Genomic DNA, 7,715 nt, shown 5'->3' with positions numbered 1-7,715 from the left:
TCACTCCTCGGCTCCCAGGGGAAGAGTAGCCTCCTGAGAGCTCTCTGGCGTGCTGGAAATGTTCTGAAACTGCACCGTGGCGATGGGCCCTCAACTTCCCAAACCACCAAAAAGGGCGCCGTAAACGGGTTACGGCTGTAAGTCTTCCTTCGACACAGCGATCAGAAGCATCTCTTTAAAGACAGTCGCCTCCTCGGAGGCGTCCCTGCCTCCCTAAGGGGACACCCGCGCCCGCCCGTCGCGTCCCCGCTTTCTGCACGGCACCTGCCACCATCTGGGAGTTCCCGTCTGCGGCCCGCGTCTTCCAGGGAGAGGACCAGCTGCCGAGGGCGGGGAGCCGCCGGGGTCCGCCCCCAACAGGCCCGCGGCCCCGTTTAACAGACCCCCGCCCGGGGAAGCGTGTGCGCGCGCGCGTGTGTGGGAGCATGTGGGCGCGTGTGCAACGAGCACTCGGCGGAGGAGACAGAACAAAGAGACTCAGCTCGGGGAGCGGCGAGAGCACCGCAGGCAGTCGAGCAGCCGCCGGGGAGAGGCCCAGGGACGCCCCGCGTACAACGGTCGGGCGGGCCCCTCCGAGGAGCAGCCGGCGCGTAGCGGGGAGGGCCCAGCCGGCAGACGCCGCCACCGGCTCCCCGACCCTCCCGGGCCTCAGCTTCCCCACAAGGCAAACGCCGGCTCAGACCCGGGGTGCCCCGACGGCCCTTCCCGCCCTCGCGTCTCCCGGGGCTGTGTCGGTCGCCCGCTCGCGCCAGCGCCTCGCCGCGGGAGACCGGGCCCGGGACCGGCCCGGGCGCGCCATGGCGGCGGCCCCGAGCGCAGGCGGCACGGGCCTACCTGGGCGTCGCGCTGCAGCGGGAGGGGCGCGGAAGGCTGCGAGCCCGCTGCGGCGCGGGGGCGGCGAGGGCGAAGCGCAACCAAGGCTCCCGAGAGCCCGGGTCTCCTCACGCCGGCGGAGGAAACGGCCCAATTACCGCGAGACACGGCGCATGCGCCCCCTAGCCACTTCCGGTGCCACCCGGAAGTCCGGGAAAGCAGAAAAGGCTCTTCCTCCAGGGAGGTGATGGCACATGCGCAGAAACGCTATTGAGGCCGAGGAGAACTCCTTGTGCCAGCAGTTTGCGGATTGGTCGAAAGCTGATGTAGCCGACGCTAGCGGGCGCAGGAGCGCTTTAATAAATCTGCCGTCCTGACTAGTGGAGGGTAGTTAGTATTTTCTCGTGTGAATTAAAAATCTAGTAGAATTCTGAGGCTGCCAATTCAAGTCCAAGGCCATCCGCCGAGAAGCTGATAGGTCGCTGCCTGGGTTCCTGTCCTAGCATCTCTGTTTGCCGCCTCGGGTATCCTGAGCCATCGGGGCTTTTGGACCTCTTTCCAGCTGTGAGATAGGGATAACGATGCCTAAGTTCCGGGGCTGTTTCTTCATTAGGTTCGAGTGAAGTAAGAGACGTGAAAGGTTTTTGCTAAGTGTAAAGTTGCATAAACATGTTAAAGGGCTGTTAGGACACACGTGCCAATTCCGCATATTTCAGGTGGTTGCTTTGTTCCCCTTTTCGGATTGTCAGAAGGAAACAAAGGGCGGGGGAGGGGGATCTCCTGAGGTTGTGGTACATACGCTGGATCTTCTCCGTTACTACTCAGTGTGGTCTGCATACCAAGAGCCTTAACATCTGCAGGGGGCTTTAGGATCCGCGGAATCTAGTTATAAAATGCAAATTCAGGAGGTCCGGGATGGGCCCGGGAACCCAAATTTCTAGCAAACTGTCAGCTCGGGGTGCAGGGACCATGCACCACAGTTGAGCACGAAGGATCTAGATCAGTATTTAGAATCATTTGGGGCAGCTTTTAAAAGGCCGGCTGCCTGGGCGTCACCCTCTGATTCTGATTTGGTTGATCTGGGGTGGAACGGAGGGAATTAATATTTTTACAAAGCTCCCCAAGTGATTCTAAGATGCAGCCAAGACTGAGAACCTGCACTCTAGATAATGATAATGATAATCGCTCTTTTGAACACTAGATGATCCCTGCCCTGTAATTTCCAGAGCAGCCCTATAAGGGATTGTAATAATCATTTTATAGAAAAGGAAAGTCAGGCTGAGAGAGGAACATGAGTGTCAGACGTCACACAGCTGGGAAGCAGAAGAGGCGTGAAGTCTGTCCCGGGCCTCACTCTCCTCTCAGCGAAACCTTGGAATCACCTCTGACAAGTACCCCGGACTCAAGGACGCCTCTCCTCATTCTTTCCCAAATGGATCACCTCATACCATCTCTCTTTAAACTCTCAAAGCTCTCTGCATTTATCATATTCTGTCTCATTAAATAGTGCGTGTATCTGCCTTGTCTAGCTTCCTAGGCTTTAAACTTTGTATCTTACTCCCAGGTGTATCCTGTACAGCACTAAGCACAGAGTCTTACATATATTTGGTGTTTAATATTTGTTGAATTATATTGTTCCATGCCACAGAGTCTCCCAGAAGCCTCTATTATGACACAGATTTTTGTAGATGCTGGTTGTTCAACATACTTCAAAAAAATCTTTCTGCTGTTTAGGGATATATAATTTACAGACTGCTTTTGTATTTACCATCCATGGAACAATAGCCGCGGCAGGCACACCCCAATATAGTAATACCTAACATTCCTTGACCCTTTCTAAAGGGTGTTATTCAAACACACTTTACATGAATTCTCTCATTCCATCCTCACAATGACTCTTTAGGCTAGGTATTGTTATTGCTGTTATCCCCGTTTTACGGTTGATGAAACCAAAGCCAGGTTGTAACTTGTCCCAGCCACAGATGCAATGAGTAGAAGTGGCACTGAGATGCCAGCAGCCTGCCCCGCAAACTCTCCACCCCCACAGATGGCCGACTGCGGTGTCCCCTCACTTTTCCCCCTAGAAACAAGAAGGGTGATCAGTACAATCTGTAGCCGTGGCTATGATTACTGAGCCATAGAATAGAGGTGAAGCAATACTAAAAATAAAAAAATAATTAAACTTAAGTTTGGGTCATGGCTTTGATTCACACTGGTTTACCCTTCTGCAATTTTTCTTTTTTCAAAAATTTTTATTTTTTTATTTTTCCGTCTTCTCCCCAAAGCCCCCTAGTACATAGTTGTATATTTTAGTTGTGGGTCCTTCTGGTTGTGCTATGTGGGACGCTGCCTCAGTGTGGCCTGATGAGTGGTGCTAGGTCCACACCCAGGATCCAAACCAGTGAAACCCTGGCCCACCAAAGGGGAGTGCGAGAGAACTGAACCACTTGGCCACGGGGCCGGCCCCCACTTCTGCAATTTTTCCATAGAAGACTATTTCTAAATGACTATACAGTTTATGTTCCATTTCTAGGTGAATGGAAACTGAATGTTTATAATTTTAATATTAATTTCTATTCATTTGAAGTGATCTTTAACTTTGAAATTTTTTTCCCTTTTTTGAGGAAGACCGGCCCTCAGCTAACATCCGTGCCCATCCTCCTCTACTTTATATGCAGGATGCCTGCCACAGCATGGCTTGCAAAGCGGTGCATAGATCCACACCTGGGATCCAAACCAGTGGACCCCGGGCCGCCAAATTGAAACATGCAAATTTAACCACTGCGGCATTCGGCTGGCCCCTTTAATTCTGAAATTTTAATTGGAAAATTCCAACATGTTGTTTAAGGTTTTATAAATAGCTCCATTGCAAAGCAGCACACACGAAGTGTAGCTTTACAACGAACTGGGGCATCTGGAGCTGATGATGCAAAATGGATTTCTGTCAAGAAGTGTCCCACGCAGAAATCCTCACTGTTTCCCCCACCTCTTCTGTGGCGTCTCAGACTCTTCCACCCCAATCCTTAGAACAATGACTTGAAAATATTTCAAGGAAATGCCACCCAAAATAGTGGAAGGATTCGAGAGAACAATAGAGCTTCTGCCAGCAGAGGGCGACCTTGGCTTGTTTTTACAGGATTGCTTGCTGGGGATGCGTATCTAGAACCGTGAACAGAAGTCATGTTTATCAACACTTTGCTACAGACATTCCGTTGAAAATAATTTTTTAGCACACATGTACATGTGGCTTAGCTTTGAAAGCATACGTTCTTTTCAGCACCACTAAACAGGTGTCTACAGCAAACGGTTCAGCTGAGACACTCATTAAAGGAAGTCATAGATGGAAATCCTGGAGGGTCGTTTTGCCTATTTTGTAGAAAGTACAATATGTTTTTTCTCCCCATGAAATCGTGACTTCTGAAACCACTTAGCATCATCAGTGATGACAGTTAAATTTTCCAAAAACCTGGGGATATTATATGAGTTTTTATTTTACAAGGGTGATTATGTGCCCTTAAGGAAAAAACAAGATTCTCTGAACGTCTTTTTTTTTAAAGATTGGCACCTGAGCTAACAACTGTTGCCAATCTTTTTTTTGGTTTCTGCTTTATCTCCCCAAACCCCCCTGTACATAGTTGCATATCTTAGTTGCAGATCCTTCTAGTTATGGGATGTGGGACGCCGCCTCAACGTGGCCTGATGAGCGGTGCCATGGCCGCGCCCAGGATCCAAACCCTGGGCCGCCGCTGCGGAGCACGCGGACTTAACCACTCAGCCACAGAGCTGGCCCTGCTGAACATCTTTTTGTTGCACCAGTTTTTAGTCACTTTAATTATAAACAGACTCCAATCCAAATGTTCTTTCTTGACTAAAATTATGGAAATATTCAAAATAAATACGTTAGATGATGGCAGAGGGGATATCTGTTGTTAGTTGCCATTTTGAATAGCTTCCTATGTCACAGTAATCCTTTTTAGGAACAAATCTTAAGAATTAGAATTCTAGATGATTCCCAAATAGCTACTAACATTGGTTTTTCATCTGTGTCTAATAAAGAAAGGCAGCAAAGCCAAACTACAGTGTATTTTGCTCTCCTCTCATTTTCATTTCCTAAATCACTGAAAATTATTTTAAGTAAATTTCCAGTTGTAAACTTGAGATCAATTTAATTATCCAAACTGAATGTATCTAGAAGCCTCTTTCAGTTTTTTTTTTTCAAATTTTAATGACTATTGTAGATTCTTCATTCCTTCCCATTTTGACAGTATATCCTAATCCAGACATTTTGTGGCTTTACCATGTTTTTCTAAGTCAGTAATTTTCTTCTTTACAAAGCTTGTCAAAGTTCAATGATATTGTTAGATGTTAAGGGAGGAAGTATGGTATAAATTCAAAGAAAAACTTGTGATTTATAAAAACGTTTTTAGAATTTTTGATAATCTCAGAAGTCAGTCAAATGAACAGTGTACCAGAATGGTCTCAAAATGAAATGTTTGGTTCTCACGTGACCAGGGAATATAACTTAATTGTTGACGTCACAGTCTTGTCATCAGGGGGCCTTGATCTGACACCTAGTCAGCAATAAGAACTGTAGACCTTTCCAGAGCAGCATGCACACCCGGCCACATGTGAAGCACTTTACATGTTCCAGTGCCGTGGTTAAAGCATGAGCTTTGGAGCCAGACTCTCTGGGTTTAAGTTCCAGCTCCACTACTTAGTAGTTATGTGACCTTGGGAAAGTTACTTAACCTCTCTGTTCCTTTGTTGTCTCACCTGTAAAAAAGGGGATGATAAGAAAAGTACCTAGCTCATAGGGTTTCTGTGAAGATGACATTAACGTTTGTAAAGCATCTAGAAAAATACCTGTGCATAATAAGTGCTATATAAGTGTTTTCTTTCATTATTATATTACCTTATTTAGTACTTACTAGAACCTCTCCAGTGAGGCTAGCTTTGCAAGTGCACAACCTGTGGGTCACACAGGCCCCATGCTAAGAAGGGCCCTGTGCTTTGTTTCATTATCTGCTGCTGTCGTCTTGAAATTCTTAATAACTTTTGAACAAGGGACCCTACACTTACATTTTGCAATGGCCCGCGCATTTTCCATAGCTGGTCCTGCCCTTGAGGTAGACAGTATTATCCCCATTCTGCCATGTTCTGTGCATGGAGCTTCAGACAAGAAGCATCCTGAGAGTTCTCGCCTATAAACTACAGGTGTAATTAATGACTTGCAAGGTTCTTGGGAGGGTGAATAAGATAATGTGTAAGGAGTGATTGGCACATATAAGTTCTCAGAAATGGTTATCTATTACTAACATTTATCTTGACAAAATAACTAACCCAGCATTTCTTTTTTTTTTTTTAAGGATTGGCCCTGAGCTAACATCTGCTGCCAATCTTTTTTTTCTTCTTCTCCCCAAAGCCCCCCAGCACATAGTTGTATATTCTAGTTGTAGGTCCTTCTAGTTCTGCTATGTGGGATGCTGCCTCAGCATGGCTTGATGGGCGGTATCATGTCCACACCCAGGATCCGAACTGTGAAACCCTGGGCCACCAAAGTGGAGTGCATGGCCTTAACCACTTGGCCACGGGGCTGGCCCCTAACCCAGCATTTCTGTACTTGTCCTATATATATTCTTGCTTACAATTACAAGAAACTTTTCAGTGTAGTCAAAAGTTTACTGAAAGTACAGAATAAAATCATAAACATCTCTGGATGACGTAAGATAGCTTTATGAGGGGAAAAGATCACACCTTTACTCTTAAAGAAGGACCTCACTAAAATCTGTGGCTTCTGTATATCTTAAAACTGAAAAAATTCTTTGTTCTATAAACCTAGACTAGAGAAGAATTCAGGTGACTTGAACTTGGGTGAGAACTGATAAAACACTGGAGAAACTTTTCAAATAAATATATTATTAATAAAAAGTAGGGGAGTGATGTCAGCATCATGGTGGAGTGTACTTGCCCCGGACTCTCTCCCCTCCAACATACAACAAAAAGGGGCAACCATACTCCAACAGAAGATAATCTAACAACACAAAAACCTCGGAGAGACACACAGCCGCACAATGGAGGGCGGAGAGGCTGGAACCCCCTTGGAGGAGCTGGAACAGGGTAAGAGAGAGCTTCCCTCCCCTAAAGACTGGGATCACTGCAGCAGGAGGCTCTGTGAGGGAAGGAGCCGTGGAGGGGTCATGCATCCGTGGGATCACCCAGGATGCCCTAGGGCCCTTGCAGCCTAGAGGGAAGCCCTCTAATGGGGCGAAAGCTTTGGCACGGGGCGGGGGGAACTCATCAAGCCAAGACCCCAGGAGACCAGCTAGCGAGAGCTGATGGAGAAATCCCATAGAAAGCGTCCCTCCCCCACCTGCCTGGTGCCATCTCGGCTGAGGGCAGAGGGCTCAGAATATGTGGCTCTCGACCCCCACCCAATGGCGATAGGCTGTAACTGCAACCAAATAATATCAGAATGGGAAACATCTGTCCTTCCAGCTGCAGACACTTCATCAAATCTCCAGACCAGAAAGAAAACGACAAGCACCCAGAATTCAGTCCTGGGGATGCAGAAATAAGTAAACTGAATGACAATGAACTCAAAATAGCTATCATCAAAAAACTCAACAAGGTAAAAGAGAATATAGAGAAACAATTCAACGAGCTCAGGAGCTACTTCACAAACGAGATTGAAACTACAAAGAAGAATCAGTCAGAAATACTAGAGAGGAAAGACACAAGGGAAGAGATAAAATAAAATATGGATTCCCTGATCGCTCGAGTGGACACCATAGAGGAGCAAATCAGCATAATCGAAGATAGACATGTTGAAGTGCTCCAGACAGAGGAGAGAGAACTAAGACGTAAAATAAATGGAGAACGTCTTCAAGAAATATCCGACTCAA

At 47.0% G+C, this 7,715-nt stretch overlaps 1 protein-coding gene across 1 annotated transcript in view; it reads right to left on the bottom strand.

Moving 5' to 3' along the window:
• RAE1 (ribonucleic acid export 1) overlaps window positions 1-985 on the bottom strand; it is a 21,338-nt gene extending 20,353 nt beyond the window's left edge. The window contains exon 1 of the mRNA XM_046679476.1: window positions 835-985. The gene's annotated coding sequence lies outside the window, so the exon portion shown is untranslated. The remainder of the gene's footprint in view (window positions 1-834) is intronic.
• Window positions 986-7,715: the final 6,730 nt, after the last annotated feature.

The sequence above is a fragment of the Equus quagga genome, chromosome 12, assembly GCF_021613505.1.
Source record: "Equus quagga isolate Etosha38 chromosome 12, UCLA_HA_Equagga_1.0, whole genome shotgun sequence".
In the NCBI taxonomy this organism is placed as follows: domain Eukaryota; kingdom Metazoa; phylum Chordata; class Mammalia; order Perissodactyla; family Equidae; genus Equus; species Equus quagga.
Note: the sequence above shows the minus strand (reverse complement) of the source record. Positions and strands in the feature narration are given on the sequence as shown.